Source organism: Podarcis pityusensis (assembly GCF_964106645.2).
Source record: "Podarcis pityusensis genome assembly, chromosome: 9".
NCBI classification, from domain to species: Eukaryota; Metazoa; Chordata; class Lepidosauria; order Squamata; family Lacertidae; genus Podarcis; species Podarcis pityusensis.
Window position 1 is genome coordinate 55,179,889 of NC_138034.1, and position 27,173 is coordinate 55,207,061.

At 43.3% G+C, this 27,173-nt stretch overlaps 2 long non-coding RNA genes across 3 annotated transcripts in view; both read right to left on the reverse strand.

Moving 5' to 3' along the window:
* Window positions 1–27,173, reverse strand: part of LOC308485094 — an 840,425-nt gene that overhangs the window by 193,724 nt on the left and 619,528 nt on the right. The window lies entirely within an intron of this gene.
* LOC308485087 lies at window positions 17,275–21,144 on the reverse strand. Of its 2 annotated transcripts, none has more exons than XR_013990334.1 (3): window positions 20,961–21,144; window positions 18,118–18,252; window positions 17,275–17,801 (listed from the first exon to the last, which is right to left on the reverse strand). It is a non-coding gene; the product is annotated as an uncharacterized lncRNA (long non-coding RNA). The 2 variants fall into 2 exon arrangements; XR_013990335.1 differs by lacking the exon at window positions 20,961–21,144 and adding an exon at window positions 20,773–20,950.

Genomic DNA, 27,173 nt, shown 5'->3' on the forward strand with positions numbered 1-27,173 from the left:
TGGTGTTTTTAGCCCTTCTCATCAGATCAGACCCTTTTCCGTATTCATCGCTGCATTCCATATAGTATTTAAAAGCATGCTTCAAGGGCCCTCCAAAATTGTGGGCCCCCACAATCCCAAACATATCGCAGCCTATTACCGTATTTAAAAGGTCCAGCTATCCCGACATAGGGGGGTCAATCCAGCCCCCCATTTCCAAACCACACCGAACTTTCCCTTCCCAAATCTGGTTTTTTCCCAGTTCCTTTGTCCAATCCGAAGGATCAAACTCCTGTTGGGTCTGTTCTGTCAAAACACACTCCTGATTTAATGCCACAAACCCCTGCTCTGTCAAAACACACTCCTGGTTTAAGTCCTGGATAGGCTCCACATATATTCCCACAGTCTGGTCAAAACATTCCACTGCCTGTTCAAGATTTCTGGTCGAAATGGCCATCCGGTTCACCTTATCATGTAATTCTTCCAGTAGAGCATTTGTTTTGTTAAACAGGCACACCAGGACTTCTGAAAACATTGTCACACTTTCCCACGGTTATTTTGTAGCAGCTGTCAAGTCCTTGGGGTTAGTTACAATTTCAAAAGCTCCCCCTAGGGGGAAGACTTATATTTGTTTTTGCTACACAGTTTCCCCCCCTTTTTTTTTCCAACATACTTAAGATACTTTGTCCATATATATTCCTTTAAAATGCGAAAGGGGACAATAAAGTCACAGAGATTCTCTTCTTTTAGCTGTCTGTCACGCACAGTTATCTTAATAAATTCACGTCAGTCCTGACATCCCCACTCCAGGATCAGGACGAAAATAACTTCCTTTTACTACTTCAAGTAGTTCAAAAAAAATATATTCCCAATTTAGAATGTTGGAATCCACTCTTTTAAAAGCGATTTTCTAAGCTCCAGTGTAAATTGCCTTTGCTTTGTTCTATTTACAAAAGAACGGAAGGGTGACTTCCTGTTTAGCCCTTCCCGCTCCGTACCAAATTCAATAGATTTTTTTCCTTTTTTTTTATAGTCCAATTCTGTCCTTTTCACAAATCTTCATTTACTGTCCCATTTGTTCAAATTCTAAGTACTCACGGGTGTTTGTTTTTAAAATCCGAATTGTCCAGGAAAAAAGGCAGCGCTCTCCGGCAACAGCTACGCGGCTTCACTCCACAAAAGAAGCAGACGACTCACAGCACAGCGCCACTTCCCCGCTCTGTTCCGGAGCCCGTTGCCGGGTTCCTTTGCAGATTGGGGGGGCGCAAACAGTGCCCGCCGAGTCCCAGGGTCACAGGCTTCACCCGCCTGTGGTTTAAGGGGTCCCCGCTGCGCCGAAGCGGTGTCAGACCCAATTTCTGTGGAGCAGATTCCCTCCGCATTAGAGGGAATCCGCCATTACCGTTGGCGCCACCTCCGGAAGTTCTGATCTGGGGGGAAATCTCAATGGGAAATGAACCTAAGGAATGCATTTTCAGTCCATATAGGGCAGAGGACCGGCCATTGGGACTGGTTCTTGCATGAGAATATACAATTATCTGTACTGGATCAGAATGAGGTCCCTGAAGGCATTCTGTCTCTGGCAATTCATGAGGAGCATATGAAGGTGAAGACTGTTCCTGGTATCAGGTATTCAGAGGTATCCTGGAAGATATTGTATTGATGGGCATTACCTTGGATGGCCTTAAAAGAGGATTAGACAAATTCAGGGAGAGTAAAGCTATCAATGGCTACTCCATGTGATTGCTATGTTCCACATCCATTTTTGAAGGCAGTATGCCTCTGAATCCCAGTTGCTGAAAATTGCAAGCAGGGAAATTGCCTTTGTATTCAGGTTCTTCTTGCAGGCTTCTCATAGGCATCTGATTGGCTGCTGTGAGAATAGAAAGTTGGACGATGGGCCTTTGGCCTGATCCAGCTGGGCTCTTCTTATATCCTTTGTATATGGAGGATCCAGTGGCGGAACCATTGGAAGACACTGAGCTACTGTTCGTCTCATCCCTCTTCTTTAAAGCCATTGAACCCAATGGCTGTCACCATGCTTTGTGTCAGGGAAACCCATCAATGAGTTGTGCAGTATGTGAAGAAGTGATGCATACAGCACAAGTCTGGTGCGCTGCCTTGATTGATTTATTATGAGTTCTGAGTTTGCAAATATAGGGAGTGGTTGGGGGATTTTTAATTATTTTTTTTAAAAAAATCTTGCTTTAATGAACTATATAACATGGCTAACATTCTGGCCTCTCTCTCTCTCTCTCTCTCTCTCTCTCTCTCTGTGTGTGTGTGTGTGTGTAAAATGAAACTTTCATCAGTTAAATGGAGGAAATTGACTTTCTGAGCTAAATCCTCCCTGTTTTAAGACTCTGCCATGATAAAGCTGCCCTAAAGCTGGCTTAACCAGCCGTAGAAGGATCATGTCCAAGCCAGAGAGCTTATTGAGTGACAGAACCTGATTCAAGCCTTCCTTTCTCTCTCGCCTGAGCCTAGGAGAAAAAGCTGACAGGTGGTGGTAGGGAGAACCCACGGACTTCAAACATGCTGGCCCACATATGCACAATCCATGGTAGAAAATCAAGTGTGTGTGTATGTAGACAGATACATAGTATAGATTGATACCAGCCAAATAGCAGTTTATTGCACGGTGCTCTGTAGCCAATGATTTATATTATTTATTTATGGCATTTCTTAACCAAACTTAACTCTTTCTCTTTTTTTTGGCTTTCAGTAATACTTTATTTAGAATTCAACAATAACAAAGAGGGGAAAAACCACAGTAGTTGCTACATCAATTCGTTACAATTAACCAATTAACCATATATAAATAATAATAAAAATTACGTAACATCACTTTTAACACTGAAGTTTTCATATTACACTTTTATCTCTTTATCTCTTTCTTAACATATCAAAAAGGGAAAGACCAAGAAAGGAGACACAAAAAAAGAAAAAAAGAAGAGAAAGAAGAAGGGGGAAGGAGTGAGGGGAAAGGGGGGGGGAGGAAAAAGGAAAAACAAAGCAAAACAAACACATTTGGCTTCCGATTAAACTCATTGTATTATTATTTCTACAATTTTTTCACACACAGTTCCAAGTTAATGTATTTCTTGACTCTTTGTTGCCGGTGTTGCTGCTGCAGACTGGGATGAGGTCAGCGCAGTGCAGCCACGTTGGCAGTGCCACTCAGGCACTCTCACCAGTGCCTTGCACCACACTGATCATGTTGCCCCCCCCCCGTCCTGCTATGCAGCAGTGATGTGTATGACTGGCAGTTAGGTGATCACTCCCTTCCCACCCCACTGATGTATGTGAGATTGGGATGCCCACTACTATGCTGGCTGCTATGGTTCAAAAATAGGCAGAGGGTGTCAGTGTTTGTAAAAAAAAAAAGGAAAGGGTTCTGACCTCCCTTTGTCGCCTCAGCCTGGTCCTCGGACCATTGTCGGCATAAAAGAGTCCACAAGAAAAGTATCCTTGCAGAGTACTTTCTGCTTTTATTCTTAAAAGTCTTTCTGCAAAAGCGACTGACCAACTGTACACACATCAACACTACCAGCTTTCGCCAACCAACCAACCAACCAACCCAACATTTCTCACTCTATATATACAACCCGGTGCAGGCCGCTGACTCATGTTGACCCAGCTTTTTAAGCATTAAAGAAACAGCGGCCAATTTTTAGCCGTGACAGAGGGAGAGCACTTTTCTTTTAAGATAACACTGGTGTTTGCTTCCCACAGGAGCAGAAGAAGCAGAGCTGCTATGCTAGCTTCCCAAGCAACTGGGATGCTCTTACTTATTGGGAGGGGGAGGGGGAGGCATGAGGCAATGGGGAAGCTGGGATAGTGGAAACACATCAGTGGTGCCAATCCAGTGCTCCTGCCAGTGCATTTGCACCATTTCAACCTCCTCATGGCTTTGTTCCTTCCCCTCTCCTTCCTGGTAAGCACCAGCAACCCACTTTTCAGGATGGTAGCATAATGGCTCTTCTCTCCCTCTGCCCTGATGAATCCTGAACAAATATTAAGCCCCAGGTAGAGAAGGATGCAGATAAAAACACGGTTAAGAAGCAAGGGATGAGAGGCAAGGATAAGGGAGTCTTATATATCCCAGAGCGATCCATTTGTTTGGGTATCTTGGAAAGTAGTAATATGGAGAAGCCTCAAGGAGAATTCCAAAAATCAACAATGTGGGAATTGAGAGGGGTACAGTTATAGTGTCCTGATTAGTGTTAACTTTAACACAAACTGCAGAAACAAACAAGCAAGAAAGAAAATCAAACCATCCTCGATTGTAGGCCAACCTTGACAACTGGGCCACCCACCTGTCAATCACCTGATGTCACAATGATGTCAAGTGACCTGTTGAAATCAAGCCATGTGGGCAAAGGCACAGATGTTTGCAGGTGCTGCCCATCAGCTTTCAGCAGGAAGTCTTGTCTTTACCTGCCTCACATCTCACATCGTGGCTTGGCTGAAATGACTTGGTGGACCAAATGAGGAGGTCTGGCAAACTGATTTGGCCAGAGGTTCCCCACCCCTGTTGAAACCCATGATAGAAGCAAGGTCAAATGCTACCAGTGGTAACAGAGAACTTGCCCCAGAGCCGCAGAGAGGTGTTGTCCAGTACTGACATGTGCATACACTGGAGCTTGCTCAGGAACAGTAGAAGGTTTCAGCAGTAAGAGCCAGTGTGGTGTGGTGGTTAAGAGTGGTAGATTCGTAATCTGGGGAACCAGGTTTGTGTCTCCGCTCCTCCACATGCAGCTGCTGGGTGACCTTGGGCTAGTCACACTTCTCTGAAGTCTCTCAGCCTCACTCACCTCACAGAGTCTTTGTTGTGGGGGAGGAAGGGAAAGGAGAATGTTAGCCGCTTTGAGACTCCTTCGGATAGTGATAAAGCAGGATATCAAATCCAAACTCTTCTTCTTCTTCTTTTTCTTCTTCTTCAGCACCTGCTCTGAGGGATACCTTAGGAAATCCTGGGCAATCCCACCAGAGCATGAAGGAACATATGCACATCAGATCCCACTGTGCTTGTCAGCAGCAGGGCCAATTAAAATTTTAGAAGAATAAAATGTTGAAAGAGGAAGAACGATTATATGCTCCAGAGACACAAGTTGCCACTGGGTTTTGTGATAAAAATGCTTCTTTTGGAATGGATCATGAATGGCAAGAGAAACTCAGGCAACTGAGGGTTTTTTGCATGGTGGTTGTTGCAGCTTTTGATGTACCCTGATAGGCAGCCAAAATTACTACAAAGGCTAAGTCCCCTCTCCCCAAACTCTACAAAGCGTTTGTGGGTTTTTTTACCATGAATTCTGAGCAGCAACTTAATCCTTTGGAGAATCACTGCATTTTATGCCCGTAGTCAGGAGTGAGGCTTGAAACTGAGCTTTCTGTGTTGACTGAGTGCTGAATGCTGAGATCTATAGCTCCTAGTGGTTAAAATACCTGTTAGGGAAAGAATACTTCACATACAGTGGTGTAGAAATGTCTTATGATGAAAGGGCCCAATTTGTCTTTATTAAAGGCAGAGCTGAACATTACAGAAGGTAAGGTCTGCAATGTTTAATTTGCAATTTTGCAAGCCACAATTGCTATTCAATTAATAAGTTACAGTGCTGCCCCGCAAAACGAATGCCTCGCAAGACGAAAAACTCGCTAGACGAAAGAGTTTTCCGTTTTTTGAGTCGTTCCGCAAGACGAATTTCCCTATGGGCTTGCTTCGCAAGACGAAACGTCTTGCGAGTTCTTGCGAGTTTGTTTCCTTTTTCTTAAAGCCGCTAAGCCGCTAAGCCGCTAAGCCGCTAAGCCGCTAATAGCCGTGCTTCGCAAGACGAAAAAACCGCAAGACGAAGAGACTCGCGGAACGGATTAATTTCGTCTTGCGAGACACCACTGTAATAGATTTTTTTAAAAATACCTTTAATCAATTGAAAAGGTGCCCTCAATAAGTCAGGTGGCAAAAACTGCAAGGTTTTTAGTGGGGGCAATTAGAATAAGATCTATTGTTTGATTATTGAGGTAAACCTCCTAAATGTATTTTGTATAGTTAAGTTTTTACCTCTATCTTCAGTACATTTTATTTTATTATTATGGCTAGTGGCTGATGCAAATAAAGATTCTTCTGAAGTTGGGTGACAGATTTGTAAAAAAGTTGTTATGGTTAAAACTTAAAAAACAAGAGATGACAAACATCATAATAGAGGCATTCTCTCATACAGAATGGGTTGCCTCTTCTAAGGTGACAAATGGGATATGCAGCAAAATCATTGCAGTATGGAGTGTTCCTTTTCAAGATTCCAGCCAGCAAGTTATGACCCATTCCAGGATACTCCATTCCATTCCCTGGTCCACCCCCCCTCCCTTTAGGCTACATAAGGATCCACAGTCTGAAAATGAGTCTACTATCAGCTCTACAAACGAAACAGATATATGTTGTGCTTCTGAACAATTGCTTTAGCAGATATAATCAATTTGTTACACAAAACTCATACCATTAAATCAAATAAGGGTGTGTGTTTTTTAACATGGGGCCAGCCCTACAAGAGATGTGTGACTGCCTCCAAAACAGTAGCCCTACAATGGTTCAGTGTGTTTGGCTGTTAATTAGAAGGTTTGTGGTTTGAGCTCACCCACGAACGGCTGTGAGGAGGATTCCTGCATTGAATGGGGTTGGAAGGTACCCTGAAGCTCATCTAGTCCAACTCTATGGTTCTAAGTTAGCTGAGCTTATGCTCCACTGAAATTAATCGGGCATGTTAGCAATAACTTAACCCCCATTGGCTTCAATGGGAACCAAGTCCAACTATCCTAGTGTGGATCCACTCCTATGTCCCTTCCTCCTTTATCTACCCCCGCCTCATGAGTTTCCCCATCCTGGTCCCCTTCACTGGAAAACTGTGTGCCGCCTTCCCTAATAGTCATCCTGTGCGTTTATTTGCAGCATTATTGCAAAAGGGGCTTTGAGTCCTTCAGTGCTCTTATCCTCACAACGGCAACTGACCTGGGCCGACCCTACCATTAGGCAGAGTGAAGGAGCTGCCTCTTTCAGCTGAGATAGGGTGTTATGAAAGGGTGGCAAATCGCTAACTTCAACAGCTCTTACTGTGGTATTTTTACTGCGAAGGAGGGGAATGGACACTTAGGGATATAGGAAGGTGCCTGATGACAAGTCTGACCATTGAACCCATCTAAATCCATATTGTTTCCACTGCCTGGCAGCTGATCTCTGGGGTTTTAGGTGAAGGACCCTTTCTCAGCACTACGTGGAGATGTCAGCAATTGAATTTGAGACCTTTTGCATGCACAACACATGCTCTACCACTGCCCTTCCCCTTGTGAGATTAGCTGCTTGATGTGCAATAACAATGTGACTTGGGTACTCTGCATGTTGATGGGTGAGTTGACAAGAGAGGGTTGCAGCTTGTTATTCTGGCAGCAACCTGGGCTGGCCCTGGAACTATCTCCTGGGACTTTCAATGGCTTGGAGTAGGGTTCCCCAAACATGGGTCTTTGTCTGTTTTTGGACTACAACTTCCACCATCTCTAGCTAGACATACCAGTTGTTGGGGATGATGGGAATTGTAGTCCAAAAACAGATGGAGACCCAGGTTTGGGAAAATCTATCTTAGAAAGTGTGAAACATCATCCAGGAGAGCTGCCACCTAAAATGGCAGACCCTCCTTTCTTATGGAGACTTTCCTGCAAGCATCCAAGAGACAACTGCATGTCGCTGGTAGGTCAAATATGCCATCATTAATTATAGCGCTATTTAATAGAATGCGTCTTACGTTAGGATATTGATAGTTTCAGAATGGGAAGGCTGAGTGGACACAACAGTGTGTGGCATTTATATGATGTTCTGACCTTTCTGTGCTGATTGAACTGCACCTCATTTTGTTCTGGGAGTAATAAAATTAAATGCCTTATTGAATGGGCCCTAGCATTTTATTTGTTTAGTTAGCTTTTGATCTGAAAATCAAAGATGAACTGCAACAAAGGGTACTTTCATACCAGGAAGGGTGTCCTTGATGCGTGTTCAAACACCCAGTATCAGAGGAGGAATGACATAAATTACAATACATGTCACAATACAGCAAAAGTCTATTTACAACAATAGAGAGAAGGCTTGTCTGCAGAGTGGATAAACATATTTCTTTTCCCCACCTCCGCACACCCCTTGCCAAGCATGCAATAAAAACACTTTGCATAAAACAAATACCAAATTATAACTAATCACAGGAAAGATGACAAATGTGTGCCATGCTGCACTGTGAAAATACTAATCAAAGAGGCCTATCAATTGTTAAAATTAATTATTTAGATATGCAAAACGCCCATAAAATATTTGTGGATAATTGCATAATTACATGCAGGTTAACACAATCAAAAATAGCAATTGCATTAAAAAACAAAACAAAACTATGTCCTTGCTATGGATGGGTTCCTTTCCTGAAGGCTTTTAAAACCAGGCTTTCCTATAATCTAAGCCAGGGGCCATATTTACATAGGAGTCTGGATAGGGACAACAGCCACAAAATTTAAAGATGCCTGCTTCTTGGGAGAAAAGCAATGGCAAACCTAGACAGCATCTTAAAAAGCAGACACATCACCTTGCCAACAAAGGTCCGTATAGTAAAAGCTATGGTTTTCCCAGTAGTGATGTATGGAAGTGAAAGCTGGACCAAAAAGAAGGATGATTGCCGAAGAATTGATGCTTTTGAATTATGGTGCTGGAGGAGACTCTTGAGAGTCCCATGGACTGCAAGAAGATCAAACCTCTCCATTCTGAAGGAAATCAGCCCTGAGTGCTCACTGGAAGGACAGATTGTGAAGCTGAGGCTCCAATACTTTGGCCACCTCATGAGAAGAGAAGACTCCCTGGAAAAGACCCTGATGTTGGAAAATATGGAGGGCACAAGGAGAAGGGGACGACAGGACGAGATGGTTGGATAGTGTTCTCGAAGCTACCAGCATGAGTTTGACCAAACTGCGGGAGGCAGTGGAAGACAGAAGTGCCTGGCGTGCTCTGGTCCATGGGGTCACGAAGAGTCAGACACGACTAAACGACTAAACAACAACAACAACTGGATAGGGATTCCCTTGGGGTGGGGAGTATAGGAGGATTATGCAAGCAATCCCCTAGACTGACTGCAGGAGAGTGGCCCTTTAAAAGAAGATGGAATCCTAGTCAATATCATTGGCTCCCAGTGGTGGAGGCAGGGAAAAGCACAACAAGATGGCAGCAAGATGGAGAGGGTGAAAACTTGACTCTGGACCTCCATTTTGGTGGTAGCCTGAAGCTGTGTACCCTGCTGTTGTGCAAGTCTGATCTTTAAATATCTAGAATATAAGAGAAATGTTGGACTGTTGAACAGGGACACTTTCTCATAATGTTCTGTTTGATTTGCCTCGCCTTTGAGCTTGCATCCTTTAGTAGTACAATGTTGCTGTGAGAGGGAACTTCAGCTAGTGACACCAGCACAAATTCAGGAGCCCAGCCTATCATTTTTCCGATGCACCAGGCAAGCTTGCAATATCCTCTATAATTTCATGGTCTGATAAGGAAATGTGGCGATTTTATGGGGACTCCCAGAGGGGGGAAATGATTTCACGTGGATTCAGGTGAAAAAATAAATTTCATCGGATTTCTAGAAATGGATGGATTTCCTGGAATCCATGAAATGTATCATTAAATCTATGACAGTCGAGGAAAATGCAGAGGGTTCCCTCCACCCACCTCTTTCCCCAGTTTCAACCTTGGTATTCCCTACAGATATTCATTCCTTTATTACGCATAATGCAGTTTGCATTGTCTTTCTTGCCGTTATTGTTTTGAATCTTCTTGATTCTTTAACAGGTTCAGAGTTTTCTGACTTTCAGCTGATAGCAACACAGCCATAGGGGGTCTGATAGCCTGAACAGGATGGAGAATTTCAAATCCATTTCCAGGGATTCCATTCCCCCTTCCCTCCCATTATGAAAAAAATGGCAGGCTTTCCTTATGTCATAATGGAAGTTGCAACTAAGTAAGTAGGTAAATAAATAGATGGATGCATGGCTAAATTGGACACAATGCCACCCTCTTCCAAGCATATTGCGTGCAATGCACATTTGAAGTTTGAAATGCTGCCTGCAAACTCTAGGCTATATATTTACTGGAATAGGATGGACCAGAAAATTTATAGGTCTCCACAAAATCCTATTTCAACCAGCAAAGTAGATGAAAATTCTCTTCAGTTCTTTCCAAGAAAATTGCCCGGACAAGGCAGTTGTATGGCTTCTGCATCCCATCCTCCCTTGCTCCTGACTGTTCAGGCATGGATCGCTCCTTTGAGAGGGTGGGATGGGCAGGGGGGGGTGAGAGAGAGAGACACAGAAAGAGAGAGAGCACATGTCAAAGAGAAGGGGGACCTGGAGGTGCGATGTATTCTGGGCTTTAAGAAAAGACAAGGAGAAATCGGTGATAAATGTGTAGAAAAGGAGGAATGTGTACAAATTAGGAACATAGGAAGCTGCCTTCTACCATTAGACCACACACACACACCAGCATTGTTGACACTGGCTGGCAGCAGTGGGCTTTTGGGTCTTCCAGCTCTACCTGGAAATGTGAGGGATTGTAAACCTGGGACTCTGCACACAAAGCATTATCATTCCTAGTCGAGACTGAATCTGTGAATTCATTCACACATGGATGCATACATGTAACTCGATCAAAAAATTACTCAGGGTCAGTTAACATATGACCGCAGCCCAGTCTCCAAGTTGTATGCATGATGAGTTACAGGAATGATGCATGACTCCCTGACACACATAGAGCATAACATGTCTGCCTGTAGGCACACACAGTCACATGGGGTGTGCCTACCTATCCTGTTGTGTAATCTCTGCCTGACTCAAGGGATGCTCTCAGATAGATGGCCTTTCATCCCACCCAGACAGCTGAGATGGAGTACACTCATATTCTAAGACACTGGCTGCAGTCACACATACTGCTAAGCTTAGCACAAATGTGTAAACTTTCCTGCTCATTGGTAGGAGGTCCCAGCCATTTTGCTCCTTCCCAGTCCTTTGGCTTACCATGTCATCCGAATTGGGGTTGAGTAAATCTGTTGATTTAAAAAAAATTGTCCAGTAGCACCTTAAAGGTAAAGGTAAAGGTACCACTGACTGTTAGGTCCAGTCGCAAACGACTCTGGGGTTGCAGCGCTCTTCTCACTCTATAAGCCGAGGGAGCCGGCATTTGTCCGCAGACAGCTTCCGGGTCATATGGCCAGCATGACTAAGCCGCTTCTGGAGAACCAGAGCAGTGCACGGAAACACCGTTTACCTTCCCACCGGAGTGGTACCTATTTATCTTCTTGTACTTGACGTGCTTTTGAACTGCTAGGTTGGCAGGAGCAGGGACTGAACAACGGGAGCTCACCCAGTCGCGGGGATTCGAACTGCCAACCTTCCAATCGGCAAGCCCTAGGCTCTGTGGTTTAGACCACAGCATCCCAAAGGTGCCACTGGACAATTTTTTAATTTATTTTGACTGTGCCAGACCAACACGGCTACCTACCTGAATGTTGATTTTTTGTTACTCTTACTCTCCCATTACCTTAGGTTCAGTTCTACACATCAGTTTGCATTTTTTTAAAAACAACAACCACACACCAGCATTTTAATAAAAATTTATCCTGATATATACATGTTTGCATACAATTCTGCCTAACTTGCATAGCTTTGCGAAGCAATCCCCCCTAATACGATGACATTTTTAGATGTTATTTTAACTAATATGTGTGTTTTTTATGCATAGTTTACCCCAGTGAATGCATTATTGTACCCATTACTTGGCAGGAGAATTCCATAGTAATTTTCAGAGAAGTGAATTTTGGAGGATGGCTGTGTTTCGGTTGATCATTTTGAAAAGTGTGAGTTATGTAGGTTTGGCATTAATTGCAAACTGAATCAAATTTCTTCTCCATCTGTAGTCTGAACCCAGGTTCAAAGTGTAGCTCTCTCCTCTTTAACTTCAATCTGCAGTAAAGCTTTGTTCTTGACAAAGACATCTTAATTATTGGGGGAAAATAAACTGTTGTTGTTTTAAATATGCCGTTTTTACACCTGACAGTCAAAGCTGTGGGCAAAGTTTATCTCATAGTAGATGGCAATATTACTTCAGCAAAATCTTTTATATGGAATGGAATCTTGGGCTGTGGGAATTCTGCCACCACTTCAGAGACCTGACGAATCAGTCTGGCGGCGATTTCTACTAGGAGGTCAGGAACGGGTCTCTACATTTGTAGAAAATAAGCTTAATTTACAATTTCTGCAAATAAACATATCACTAAAACAGCACAAGTTCACAGTGATCTCCCCTCGCAACAAAACAGTTGTCAAAGCAGTTTCCTTGGGAACGTCTTAGTGTCTGGGAAAATGAAGATTCGTACAAGATAATTTATCAGTTGTAAATGTCTGTGAACCCAAAAGGAACACTTGCAGTTGAATTGAAGTCATGCCAGTATTTACTACTGTTTTTATTTTTTTTATGTGGTGGTGGTGGAGAGCAGAGAACATCTTTGGGGAATCCTTCATTGCAGTGGACCCCTCATCTGGAAGAAAGGTTGTTTTTGGTCTTATCATCATTACAGAAGTAAAACTAAAGGTTTCCCAGGAATATACATTTCCAAGAGAGGAAGCTGCCTTACACCAAGTCAGGTCATGGATCTAGCTAGCTCAGTGTCATTGACCCTGAGGGACAGCAACTCTCCAGAATTTCAGTCCAACCTGGAGATGTCAGGTATCGAACTTCGGGTTTTCTTCATGCAAAGCAGATGCTTCACAACTAAACTACAACCCTTCCGTCACATAATACATCACTATGGACGGTGAGAAAACTAAGGAATAGGCACATTTTAGTTGGTTTGCTACCAGGTCATCCCTTTATGCCACTTTAATGGCAAAACTGTGAATGGCAAACATCTTCAGTGCTGCAAGAATGAAGAAAACCCAAAGGATGGGCCTGGAGTCCTACTTTTGTAAGACTGCATGTTTAATCAGGGTTTTGAACACTAATTAAAGATGAAGTCAGTTGGTGAAGGGAGAGAAGAAGATGATGTGGGCAAGATTGTCTATGTTAATCTCTTTCTCCCCACCCAAACCTAGCGCTGAACAATGCCCCCAATTTGGTTTGGCGCTGGGTAGGAACATAGAATCATAGAATCATAGAGCTGGAAGAGACCACAAGGGCCATCGAGTCCAACCCCCTGCCAAGCAGGAAACACCATCAGAGCACTCCTGACATATGGTTGTCAAGCCTCGGCTTAAAGACCTCCAAAGAAGGAGACTCCACCACACTCCTTGGCAGCAAATTCCACTGTCGAACAGCTCTTACTGTCAGGAAGTTCTTCCTAATGTTTAGGTGGAATCTTCTTTCTTGTAGTTTGGATCCATTGCTCCGTGTCCGCTTCTCTGGAGCAGCAGAAAACAACCTTTCTCCCTCCTCTATGTGACATCCTCTTATATATTTGAACATGGCTATCATATCACCCCTTAACCTCCTCTTCTCCAGGCTAAACATGCCCAGCTCCCTTAGCCGTTCCTCATAAGGCATCATTTCCAGGCCTTTGACCATTTTGGTTGCCCTCCTCTGGACACGTTCCAGTTTGTCAGTGTCCTTCTTGAACTATGGTGCCCAGAACTGGACACAGTACTCCAGGTGAGGTCTGACCAGAGCAGAATACAGTGGCACTATTACTTCCCTTGATCTAGATGCTATACTCCTATTGATGAGGCCCAGAATTGCATTGGCTTTTTTAGCTGCCGCGTCACACTGTTGGCTCATGTCAAGTTTGTGGTCAACCAAGACTCCTAGATCCTTTTCACATGTACTGCTCTCAAGCCAGGTGTCACCCATCTTGCATTTGTGCCTCTCATTTTTTTTTGCCCAAGTGCAATACTTTACATTTCTCCCTGTTAAAATTCATCTTGTTTGTTTTGGCCCAGTTCTCTAATCTGTCAAGGTCGTTTTGAAGTGTGATCCTGTCCTCTGGGGTGTTAGCCACCCCTCCCAGTTTGGTGTCATCTGCAAATTTGATCAGGATGCCCTTGAGTCCATCATCCAAGTCGTTGATAAAGATGTTGAATAAGACCGGGCCCAAGACAGAACCCTGTGGCACCCCACTAGTCACTCTTCTCCAGGATGAAGAGGAACCATTGATGAGCACCCTTTGGGTTCGGTCAGTCAGCCAGTTACAAATCCACTGAGTGGTAGCATAGTCAAGACCGCATTTTACCAGCTTCTTTACAAGAATATCATGGGGCACCTTGTCAAATGCCTTGCTGAAATCAAGGTAGGCTACATCCACTGCGTTCCCTTCATCTACCAGGCTTGTAATTCTGTCAAAAAACGAGATCAGGTTAGTCTGACATGACTTATTTTTCAGAAATCCATGCTGACTATTGGTGATCACAGCATTCCTTTCTAGGTGCTCACAGACTGTTTGCTTAATGATCTGCTCCAGAATCTTCCCTGGTATTGATGTCAGACTGACTGGGCGGTAATTATTTGGGTCCTCTCTTTTCCCCTTTTTGAAAATAGGGACAACATTTGCCCTCCTCCAGTCTGCCGGGACTTCGCCTGTTCTCCAGGAATTCTCAAAGATGACTGCCAGTGGTTCCGAGATCACATCTGCCCGTTCTTTTAATACTCTTGGATGCAGTTCATCTGGCCCTGGAGACTTGAATACATCTAAACTAGCCAAGTATTCTTGTACTATCTCCTTAGTTATTCTGGGCTGTGTTTCCTCTGCTGAATCATTTGCTCCAAATTCTTCAGGTCGGGCATTGTTTTCTTTATCGGAGAAGACTGAGGCAAAGAAGGCATTGAGGAGTTCAGCCCTTTCTGTGTCCCCTGTTTGCATTTCACCATCTTCTCCTCTGAGTGACCCCACGGTTTCTTTGTTCTTCCTTTTGCTACGAACATACCCATAAAAGCCTTTTTTGTTGCTTTTAACCTCTCTAGCAGGCCTGAGTTCATTCTGTGCTTTAGCTTTTCTGACTTTGTGTCTACACATGCTGGCTATTTGTTTGAATTCCTCTTTGGTGGTTCCCCCCCTTTTCCATTTTTTGTACACATCCTTTTTTAATCTTAACTCAGTTAAAAGTTCTTTAGATAGCCACCCTGGCTTCTTTAGGCACCTTCCATGTTTCCGTCTCATTGGTATTGCCTGACGTAGTGCTTTTACTATCTCCCTCTTAACAAACTCCCAGCCATCATGAACTCCCTTTCCTTTTAGTATTACTGTCCATGGGATCTCACCCAGCACTTCCCTAAGTTTTATGAAGTCGGCTTTCTTAAAGTCAAGAAATTGAGTCCTAGTATGCTTGGCTGCTCCTTTCCGCTGTATAGTAAACTTCAGAAGAGCATGATCACTCGCGCCTAATGATCCTTCCACTTCTACCCCACTAACCAGGTTAGGGCCAGATCTAAAATGGCTGTTCCTCTTGTTGCTTCTCCCACTTTCTGGACAATGAAGTTGTCTGCAAGGCCAGTGAGGAATCTATTTGACCTTATGCTCTTGGCTGAGTTTGACATCCAACAAATATCCGGGTAATTGAAGTCCCCCATTACTATTATCTCCCTTCCTTTTGCATGCTTGGCCATCTGTTCCAGGAAGACATCATCTATGTCCTCCGTTTGGCTTGGGGATCTATAGTAAACTCCCACAATGAGGTCACTGTTATTCTTCTCTCCCTTAATTTTGACCCAAATGCTCTCACTTTGGCTTTGAGGTTCTAAATCTTGGATCTCTTCACAGGTATACACATCCCTGACATATAACGCCACTCCTCCTCCTTTCTTTCTGGTCTGTTTCTCTGAAATAGATTGTATCCCTCCATTATTACATTCCAATCGTGGGACTTATCCCACCAGGTTTCAGTGATGCCTATTATGTCATATTTAGTTTGCTGTACCAAGAGCTCAAGCTCATCTTGTTCATTTCCCATGCTTTGCGCATTAGTGTACAGACATCGAAGTCCATTAATCATTCCCCCGTGTCTCTTATTTAAGGATTTTTTCCTCCCACCACTAGGTCTGCGTGCTGTTTGCTCCATTTGGTCTATGACATTTGGATGATCATCTTCATCAATTGATAGACTCCTACCTTCAGGAGCACTGTCTCCCTCCCCCACATTAGTCAGTTTAAAGCCCTCCTGATGAGGTTTCTGAGATTTTTTGCAAAAACATTCCTCCCAACCATTGTGAGGTGCAGCCCATCGCTTGCCAGAAGTCCATCTTCAAGAAACTGCAGTCCGTGATCTAAGAATCCAAACCATTCCTGTTTACACCATTTGCGAAGCCAGCTGTTCACTTCCACTATTTTTCCCTCTCTCCCTGGGCCACGTCGTTCAACTGGGAGGACAGATGAGATGACAATTTGTGCATTTAATTGCTTCAATTTCCTGCCCAGAGCCTCGTAGTCTCTTTTGATCTTCAGTTTGCCTCAGATCAGGGCCTGATCAGGATTGGAGCTGAATCAGGTGCTAAACTGAATTGTGGCTCCTTTGCAATGCCCTAATGTCTGGAGAGATTCCTAGTTGTATAGCTGTTGTTTCCAGTGGCAGTCATATGTGTTCCATTGTATCTCATTTCGTACTCAATTGCTGCCACATTCATCCCTTCTCCACTCTTGCATGACCAACTGAGTCTATGAAATATTGCTGGCTGGACCTGCTGAGAACTACAGATACATAGGGTTTTCTAGCCATTTTTAAAAATCCCCTGCACTTGCTTCAATGTTATACTTCATTAGCCCCAATCCAGGACTTGGCTACATTGGCAAAGAAAAAGCTCTTTATATGCTTTGTATATGCATTATAACACCGTGACGCCAGATGGCGCTGTGGAGTTCCATGTTTGCCAACGCGATTTCTCATACAAAGTTTACAACGTGTTTAACTGAAACACTTCTTTGATGTGTCTAGATCCAGCCCTGGTGGCTATGCAAACATAATGAAGGCAGAAGGATTTTGTGCGAAACTTCATTTTCAGCAGGCTCCTCTTTTATGTACATTTTCCTGAATACTGGGGTGAGGCGAGTGGGTGGGAAGACAACCTAATCAACTGCATCTGGTAAGATTCTCTTCTCCCATTCATTCGGGAATATTGACTGCGCATCGGGTTTCTCTCAATGTCATGCAATCTATAGGGACACCTGCTCGGTTGCCTCTTTTAAAAACAGTGTGGGAAAGAGCTCCTGTTCTAAACCCAGAGCAGAGAATTTGGCTTTGGAGGCTCCCTCCTTTCACATCCCAGCTCCTTCGAACCCCCTTCTGGAATCCCTGAAAGCACAGTAGCCTTTATGTGCCCAGCTCTCGCTCCCACACACGGCGTTACATGTCCCTCGCTCCGAGAAAGGGAACAAAACCAGCAAACCCTGGAAAGTTCCCTTCACAAAGTAGTAAAAGTTCTCCATTGAGGTGCACACACTGGCACTGCGTGTATTTGTATTGAGAGCTTGCGCACTCGCACACCCCCACATGCAGTCACACAGACACACAGACACACATAGAGTATTCTCCAAGTCAGAATGTTCTTTTTACCCTTGAAGTTGCCAGGGCAACCGAGAAGGAGCAACTGAAAAGCAAGTTGCTTGCAATGCGCTGTATAATCCTCTGTTTTCTAAACACAGTTTGAGCAGGGGCTGGAATCAGCCGAGGAAGCTCCGGTGTCAGTCGTGGACATTAGCTTTTATCTCAGTCAAAAGGGTGAATCTCTTAATTTTGGTTTCTTTCAGTTTCTCATTTCCCAAGGCTTCCGCTCTCCACATAAGCTTGCATTTTTCCCCAAATTAAAAATAAAGCACAAGAATTCGTCAGCATTTCACTGTGAACTCCTAAAAGACACATGTTTGCATGTAATTTTGCAATATTATGCATGTAATTTTGCAATATTATAATATTGCAAGACATTGTTCCCTGACGTAATGCAGATTTCATTCATAGCTGCTTTTCTAGACACCTTTTACTCTACCATATGCATTTTTTCAGACATATGACTTGGCCGGAGAACTGAAATTACAAAATTTGGGGAAGTACAAAATTCAAAGGACGGCTGTGTTTGGTTTGTGATGTGTAAGGTAGACCCACCTTTCAAATGTCAGTCAGCTGTTGCACATGGGAAGGAGGTGAGGCACCAACATGGCTATATTCTTTCAGAGGCAGTATGCCTCTGCATGCCAGTTGCTGGAAATCATCTTCATCTCTCAGGGACATTTGATGAATCTGAATATTGGAAGACACACAAAAAAGGGTACTTTTTTCAAAGCAGCACGTAGTTGAACCATGGAACTTGCTCCCACAAAAGGCAGCGATGGCCACCAATTTGGATGCCTTTAAAAGAGGGTTAGAGAAAAGTCCAAGGGGTGTTTTTCTGCAAAAAACACACAGAAAGTACCAAATAGGCCTAGGATTAAATTAGGAGTTAATTAAATAAATGAGATTTAGAATGTTAAGAAAAGTTAAGATATTTGATTAAAACTGGAATATTGTTTTGGAATAATGATATTGGAAAACTGCTACATTCAGTTACAAGGAAATTCAGATGTGAGGGATTAGAGGAAGTCAAGTAATATGTTTATGAAGTTAGAAATTTAATTTATTAATCAATTTGTATTGTTTATGTGTTTGTTGTTATATCTTCTGTGTTTATTCTTTATTTGTTTTATTTGTTTTATTTGTTTTATTTATATTTTGTTTTAGTTGTTTTACAGTATGTGTTGTATATGTATGAAACTTAATAAATATTATTGGGGGGGGGACACACAGACTGAAGGAAAGAAGTTGGGTGTCGTTGGCTGGGTGCAGAATACTGACTATGGTACTGTGCAAGGCCAAAGAAGATTCCACCTAAACATTAGGAAGAACTTCCTGACAGTAAGAGCTGTTCGACAGTGGAATTTGCTGCCAAGGAGTGTGGTGGAGTCTCCTTCTTTGGAGGTCTTTAAGCAGAGGCTTGACAACCATATGTCAGGAGTGCTCTGATGGTGTTTCCTGCTTGGCAGGGGGTTGGACTCGATGGCCCTTGTGGTCTCTTCCAACTCTATGATTCTATGATTCTATGAAATCCAAGGTCCTACTGTCAAGGTGCAACAACTTCAAGAATGGCTTCAGAAGACCAGAAGCCCCAAGTCCCGCATTGACAGAGCTGAACTCCGCAATGAGAAGAAGATTGCTTGTTTAGGGCATAGTGACTTTTGTATTGTCAAATAATAGTGCCCCGGGGGGAAAGCACTATATTTATAGTAAGAACAATAAGCTCCTTGGGAAGAAAGCGCTCCCTTTAGTTTTTATATTAATTGTCTATATACAGATTTATTCACTTTTAACTATATATTTAAATTATTTATTTACATTGTGATTACATTGGTTACACTGAATGTTCTAAGAACTTGATGTGTTAAGAGTTGTTAATAAAGTGTATGCTTAGGTTTGTTTGGGGACATGGGTGGTGCTGTGGGTTAAACCACAGAGCCTAGGTCGGCGGTTTGAATCCCCTCGAAGGGGTGAGCTCCCGTTACTCGGTCCCTGCTCCTGCCAACTTAGCAGTTCAAAAGCAGGTCAAAGTGCAAGTAGATAAATAGGTACCGCTCCTGAGGGAAGGTAAACGGTGTTTCCGTGCACTGCTCTGGTTCGCCAGAAGTGGCTTAGTTATGCTGGCCACATGACCGGGAAGCTGTACACTGGCTCCCTCGGCCAATAAAACGAGATGAGTGCCGCAACCCCAGAGTCGGTCATGACTGGACCTAATGGTCAGGGGTCCATTTACCTTTTACCTTAGGTTTGTTTTTTTAAAAAAGAGGGTTAGAGAAATTAGTAGAGAATACGTCTATTAATGGCTACTAGCCATGCTGGCTTTGTTCCAGCTGTGCTCCCAGAGGCAGTGTACTTCTGAGTACCAGTTGCTAATAATCATGGGCATCTGGTTGGCCACTGTGAGAAGAGAGTGGTGGCTTAATCCAGCAGGGCAAGTTCTTATGTCCTTATACTTGCTTTGCCTCAGGCAGCAAAACATATTGGGTTGCCCCTGGCAGAGGCAAAAGTTACATGGAGGTCTACACAGCACGTCATTTGGCCTTCACAGTCCTCCCTGGTTCCAGAAGATGCCAGGAATTCATTAACTGTGAGAAGAGAGAACTCCGACGAGTGCAAACATAAACTAACACAGCACCAAATTAAAGCATCACTCGCATTTCACACTGCCCCTGCTTTGGGCTAATTAGTAGAGAAATTAAAACTCGCACTTGTCAGCCGCAGCAGAATCACGCTGAAATCATTTTGGAGGCGGTTGCACAGTGTTAAGATAACATGAAAATATTTGTATTTCAAATAGCGCTAACCTTAAAGCCATTAAAATCTCTGCTTAGGAACTGGCTTAGACCCACTGATCACTTTCTCAGCTGTGGATTTATTTAAGTTAAATATGCTGAAGACATATGGCTGACTGACTTTATACAATTGCATCCGAACCTTACGGGGGGGGGGGGATATGGCATGGATGCTATGGAATCTCATCTATTTCCTTCCTCAGAGGCCAGCTTTCTGATTACAGGGACTACTCCCGATCCTTTTCAATCCAAAGCTCCTCTGCATTAATTCCTTATGACAGCAACAAACTGTAACTGGTGTTCAATGGTGTTTTGCGTTAGAAGGCAAAATTGGCACAGCCCTCAGGTTAGAGGTCTGCAAGGGATATACAGAAGGCAGGGCAAACTGGACTGGCTTTCATAAATCCTTGGCACATACTGGTAGAAGACAGCGTGGGAGTGAGGTCTGGGCATGGGGCCCTGCGAATCGGCCTTAGGCAGCTTGCTTTTTCCAGTTTGAGTGATTTCAAAATATGGCCACCTCCAATAATCAGATGACATTTTCCTCAAATGCTGGTCACAATAACCTCTGCCAACTAGTAACATTGTGTGTGTGCCTTTAGATACCTTAAAGCTCAGGTTGTACTGAGTAGCACCCAATTTAATTTGCTGGGGAAAGTAGTGCTTTCGCAAGAGTGGCATTTCCTCCCCAAATCCCTTAAACGTGTGAGCATTTGTTTTCCTTGATCCTGTCTGCTGCCATTTATTCCACCATCTGCAACAGCCTCAGCAGCACACTTTTCTGGTTCAAACTCCCCTCTCCTTCTCAGAATGATCACAGACAGTTAAGGACCGCATAATAAATAGGATGATGTCACAATGCCACACAGCCAATCAGATCAAGCTATGCGCTGACATCGTTAAGAGCAAACAAGTCTGAGCTAGAGTAAAGGGGGGAAACTTTAGTAATTGGATTTAGTAATTAAAATGTTTTAATATTTAAAAAATACTTACAAGGCAGACTAATGGCCGCTGAGTTCCTTCTTTTTTATTATTGATTGCAAGGGCATAGCTCTCACCATGAAACCATAGGGAAGGCAGGGGTGGCTAATTTGTGACCCTCTAGATATTGTTGGACTCCAACTCCTGCCAGCCCCAGCCAGCATGCCCAGTGGTCAGGGATGATGAGAGCTGGAGATCCAATAACACCTGCAGCACTGCAGGTCAACCACACCTACTACATAACCACCCTGACAGCGATAGTACTTTATGAGATCGCAACATTCTCAAGGGAGAATTGCAGACATATTGCCAAGATGTGAGACAAGAGCTGATCCAAGCAGCTGCTATTTATGAAGGAAGGAAGGAAGGAAGGAGTCCTTAGTCCACCATATCATGGAACCTAGTAGGAGAACAACTATGTCCCAAAGCACTGGAAGACACAAGATCTACCTACCAGGGAAGAATGGCAGATGAAGCTGATGGATTACATGGAATTGGCGGAAATGACTGGCAGAATCCGAGACCAGGGAGAAGAGTCGGTGGAAGAAGATTGGAAAAAAATTTAAAGTATATTTACAGAAATATTGTAAAATTAATGAATGTTAGAAGGATGCTGGAAAGAAGTTATATGACTTTAGCAGAAATATTATAAAGAATTAAGTATGAATAGATTGACATTGGGTAAAGGTGTAAATTTAAGGCTAAATTGCGTTAAGATAAATTATGGAACTAAATTTGAGAAAGAGGGAAAGGACTTGCTGGAACAATTAATTGAACTAGAATACCAAAAAGGAGGTGTGAGGAAGTCGAGGAAATAAGCAAATGAAAGAGATGGATATGAAAATACGAGGTTTCTTTTTTTGCTTTTTTCCCCCTTCTATTTTTTTAAAGGTTTGTGTTTTTTTAAATGTTTCGTTTTTTTCTTTTTCTTTTTTTAATGTTTTGATGTACTGTTGATGTTTTATTTTATTGTATTTTCCTTTGTCTTTGAGGCTTTGTAACTGTTTATTGCATGTATTTCTTTTTTTCTTTTCTTTTTGTAATACTTAAATTCTAATAAATATCTTTAAAGAAAAAAGAAAAAAGGAAGGAGTCCTTAGTCCACCATATCATGGAACCTAGTAGGAGAACAACTATGTCCCAGCCACATATTAACCTAGAGTGCACAGATCAAGTGAATTCACTCCAGTCAAATTCCTTTCCCACCGCACTGATGAACCCTGTACCAGCTTATTTCCAGACCTGATGCCCAGACTGCCTCCTACAGATGCCACCTACTTCTTTTCTTGTTTTCTTCATTAGCCTTATCTGAGCTGTTTCCTATTTTTATTCTATTCCGGATTTTACCAGCTTGAATTTTGTATACGCTTTTGCCTGGGATTATGAGTTCTGAAGTCAAGCTTAAAACGCAAATATGAACATTAAGCTGATAATGAGTTTAACGCTTGGAATTTTAATTGCCTTGGTAGACACACCATTGAAATTAACATAATAGCAGGTCAGCAGTACTGAAGTGGATAGAAAGCTCTACTGGAAAACTTCATCCGGTGCCCCTAGATAATTTTCTCTATCATTACATGGTAAAGTTTTAAAATCAGGAGAGCACCTGATTGCATGCAGATTAGAGTGGGGGGTGGGGGGAGGAACCCACACACCCTCAATACTGATGTATGAAATCATTATTGCCTCCATCTCGATGGCACTTAAGCTCAAAATGAAAGAAGAGAAGGGAATGGGAGAGGCAGTCATTCTTCTCGGCTTCTGATGACCTGTAAGAAACCACTTATGGGGGATTGGATGGCACTCAGCAATGAAACCTGAAACTTTTTAACAGCTATAGACCAAAGCTTCTTCATCATCTCACTTGAGTCGCACACTGCAGCCCCGATCCAGAGAACCTTGCACACAAAGAAACTCCGCTCCGAATGGATGGTTGAAATTGAAAAATCTGCCGGCAATGCTCATCATCTAGAGGAAGTTGGGGGAGTGGGGAAAGGACTCGGAATCAGTTCCCCCAGAACTGAGAGCATGAACCATAACTGGGACTGGTGTAGTGGCCATCCATGCTGGCATGCATACCTAAGTTTTGGAAGTGGGGTATTTCCTCCGTGCAGCACTATTGTTGGGAAGAGCCATAGCTCAGTGGCTAGAGCATCTTCCTTGCATGTAGAACGTCCCAGGTTCAAGCCCCAGCATTTCCAGGTAGGGCTGGTAAAACCTCCTGTATGAAGCCTTGGAGAGCAGCTGCCGGTCAATTTAGACAACACTGAGCTAAGATGCACCGATCTGGGCTTTTAAGAGGGTTCTGATGTGCAAAACGGGGCTTGATGGAAGCATGCCTGCTCTTCATGTGATTGTTGGCGTGTGAACAATCTAAATGCTGAAGTGGGTGTTTTTCTCTCTGGCATCCAAAGCAGGTGTGTGGAGCAGGGATGGAAGGTAGCAACGTTGTCCCTTGCCGAACCCAATCTGTTTAATTTATTGTAAAGGTAAAGGGTCACGGGTGTTGCTGTGGTCTAAACCACTGAGCCTCTTGGGCTTGCAGATCAGAAGATCAGCGGTTCGTATCTCTGTAATCGAGTGAGCTCCCGTTGCTCTGCCCCAACTTCTGCCAACCTAGCAGTTTGAAAGCATGCCAGTGCAAGTAGATAAATAGGTACCACTGCGGCAGGAAGGTAAACAGCATTTCCGTGCCATGGTGTTCCATTGAGCCAAAAGTGGTTTAGTCATGCTGGCCACATGACCTGGAAAGCCATCTGTGGACAAACACTGACTCCCTTGGCCTGAAAGTGAGATGAGTGCTGCACCCTGTGGTCACCTTTGACTTGACTTAACCATCCAGGGGTCCTTTACCATTTTATTTTATTTCATTTTATTTATTATTTTATCTGTCGATAACCTGGCCTTTGTATTCTGAAACCAGGGGTTGTTCTTCAGTGGCTGCATCCATCATTGACATTCTTCTGCTGCTACTTAATCATCCTCTAAAAGACGGAACTGGTTGGATCTCATGGAAAAAAAAGAACTTATTAAAAATGCTTTGTACATGTGAATTTAATTTTTTTTTAATATGTTTACAAGACACTCAACGATGTGTGAAATTATGCAATTATTCCGTAACTGCACTTCATTAATTAATATTTTCATTAAACTGTAATTTGGCGGCTTCTTTTTCCTCCTTACATTATATTTTAAGACCACAAGCACAAACACCTTCTTCCTATGCATGCAGCTTAGTTGGTGGAGGGTTGAAAAATGCTTTGCAGATGCATGTTTTATCCCCAAAGTTTCAATGGAAAAGGCCAGTGACAAATGGATGGATGGATAGGGAAGGGAAGGGAAGGGGGGCTTGTCTTTTTATTCCCCTTGCAAAGCAATAATTCCCAAAATGGGTTAACAGTCAATTACCCTTCCTCGGGAACTCTGGGAATTGTAGCTCTGGGAGAGGAAGAGGGGTCTCCTAACATTCCTCAGCGTCCTTTACAAACTACAGTTCCCATGATTCTTTGGGGTATCATAGTGCTTGTAGTGTATAGTGCAGGTCCTAAATCCCACCAGGTTCAGTGGGGCTTAGTCGCAGGTAGGTGGGCATAGAACTGCAGCCTTATTGCTTGCCTTTTAATTATGCAGTTAACGATAGAGCATTAAATGATCATTCCAATAAATCTTTCTGCAAATCATAATTTTAAAGCAGCACTCAAATACTTTTGTTACATTGTGCCATATTTCTTCCCTCTGTTCATATTGAAGATGAATTTGTGCTTTCATTAATATTGAGAAAAACAACAAAACACAGTTTCGGTTCAAGTCAAGATACATTTTCCTCTTAAACCCCTACTTTTCACACCCTCCCCATTTCCAATGCATTATCTTTCAGTCCTTTCCCTCCTGTCTCCTACAATCCTCTATATGATATTGATTTAGGAGGCTTCAAGTCCGCAGAGAAAACATGGCTCATCCCAGTGATTATGCTTTTGTATGTGACGTAAGATGAAAAGGATTATATGTGCCTAGTGCATGAAGAACAATCAGCATTCTGACTAGCGCGGAGAGAGAGAGAGAGAGAGAGAGAGAGAGAGAGAAAGAGAGAGAAATTAAAGTGCATCAGGAATAGATTATGGCACACTGTAGATTGGAAGAGAACTTGAAGTTTCCTTTCCTTCCAGAGAAGTTCATCCACTGCAATAGCTCACAGCATAATGATACTCTGGTTTCACCTCAGATCGTATAAATCTTTCGCCTTTTTTTTCACAGCATAATGCTCTGTAATGAGGAAACTTGAGATAAAAACACCTTGAGATTTCCGATTGCTAAAAACGCAGGCAGCACTCTCCATGCCTGCGTATGGACAGCTCCTATTTGTTTCTATATTTGGCACTGACTCATCCGTGCCACGGCTAAGCTATGCATGCGTGAGATGTCAGGTGCACAAGAGTTTACATCATCTGCCATGCTGATGCATGAATTTTTTAAACCTGACCTTGACAACAACTCAGCAGCATGGAAGGCAAAGGTCAGGGATCAAAATCTCAGACAAAAATGACAAGTGCAATATTTTTAGAGGCTGTTCCTCAGCTGAAAGGCACGTCACAGGAATTGAGCCAGATTGTTGCTTAAAAAACAATTCAGGGGAAAACAGCTTAGAATTAACACAGAGGTATTTATTTCCTTAACCCACTGATTATTATAAAACAACACTCCTCACATATGTGTCTAGAGAGCTCATAAACAAATCAGATATAGAATTGCGCTTTCCGGTTTCCAGTTTCTTTCCCCATATGTGACCAACTTCAGAGGGGCGGGGAGGCTGGCTACCAGAGAGATCAGCCTGTCTGCCCTGGAATTGCAAACCATCTGTGATGAGACAACAACACATTTCTGGCAATATTGCGTGTGTGTGTGTAGGGGGGTGCTAATATGCTCACTGCTCATGCAAGTTGTCAGCCAAGCCTGTTGTTCCTCACCAGTTCTGATTTATTTATTTATTTAAAGTTATATCCCACTTCTCAGCACACTTTATGAAGTGCAAACCCAATAGCATGTGAATAAAGTTTTGCTCCCAAGTTTAGTGGGACGCAGGTGGTGCTGTGGTCTAAACCACAGAGCCTAGGGCTTGCCGATCAGAAGGTCGGCGGTTTGAATCCCAGCAACAGGGTGAGGTCCTGTTGCTTGGTCCCAGCTCCTGCCCACCTAGCAGTCGAAAGTATGTCATGTGCAAGTAGATAAATAGGTACCACTCCAGCGGGAAGGTAAACGGCATTTCCGTGTGCTGCTCTGGTTCACCAGAAGCGGCTTAGTCATGCTGGCCACATGACCCGGAAGCTGTCTGTGGACAAACGCCGGCTCCCTCAGCCTATAGGGCGAGATGAGCGCCGCAACCCCAGAGTCGTCTGTGACTGGACCTGATGGTCAGGGGTACCTTTACCTTTACCCAAGTTTAGTGTCCTCATTGATGGGCCTCTAACAAGCTTCCAAGGATCCTCAGGGTTACCCAGAACCAGGGCTGGTGTTAGGAGTTGGGACAAGACTGCCACCCTAAAGTTCTTTCTAATATTGTGTTGCAGTCTTTCTTGTAATTTGAATGCATTGGTTCAAGTCCTGCCCCCTGGAGCAGGGGAAAACAAGCTTGCTCCCTCTTCCATGTGACAGCCCTTCAGATATTTAAGGGTGGCTATCTTATCACCTAACAGTCTTTTCTTTTCCAGGCTAAGCATACCCAACTCCCTCAACTATTCCTCTTAAGGCTTAATTTTCCAGACCTTTGATCAACTTGGTTGCTCTCCTCTGCACACATTAAAGGTAAAGGGACCCCTGACCATTGGGTCCAGTCGTGACCGA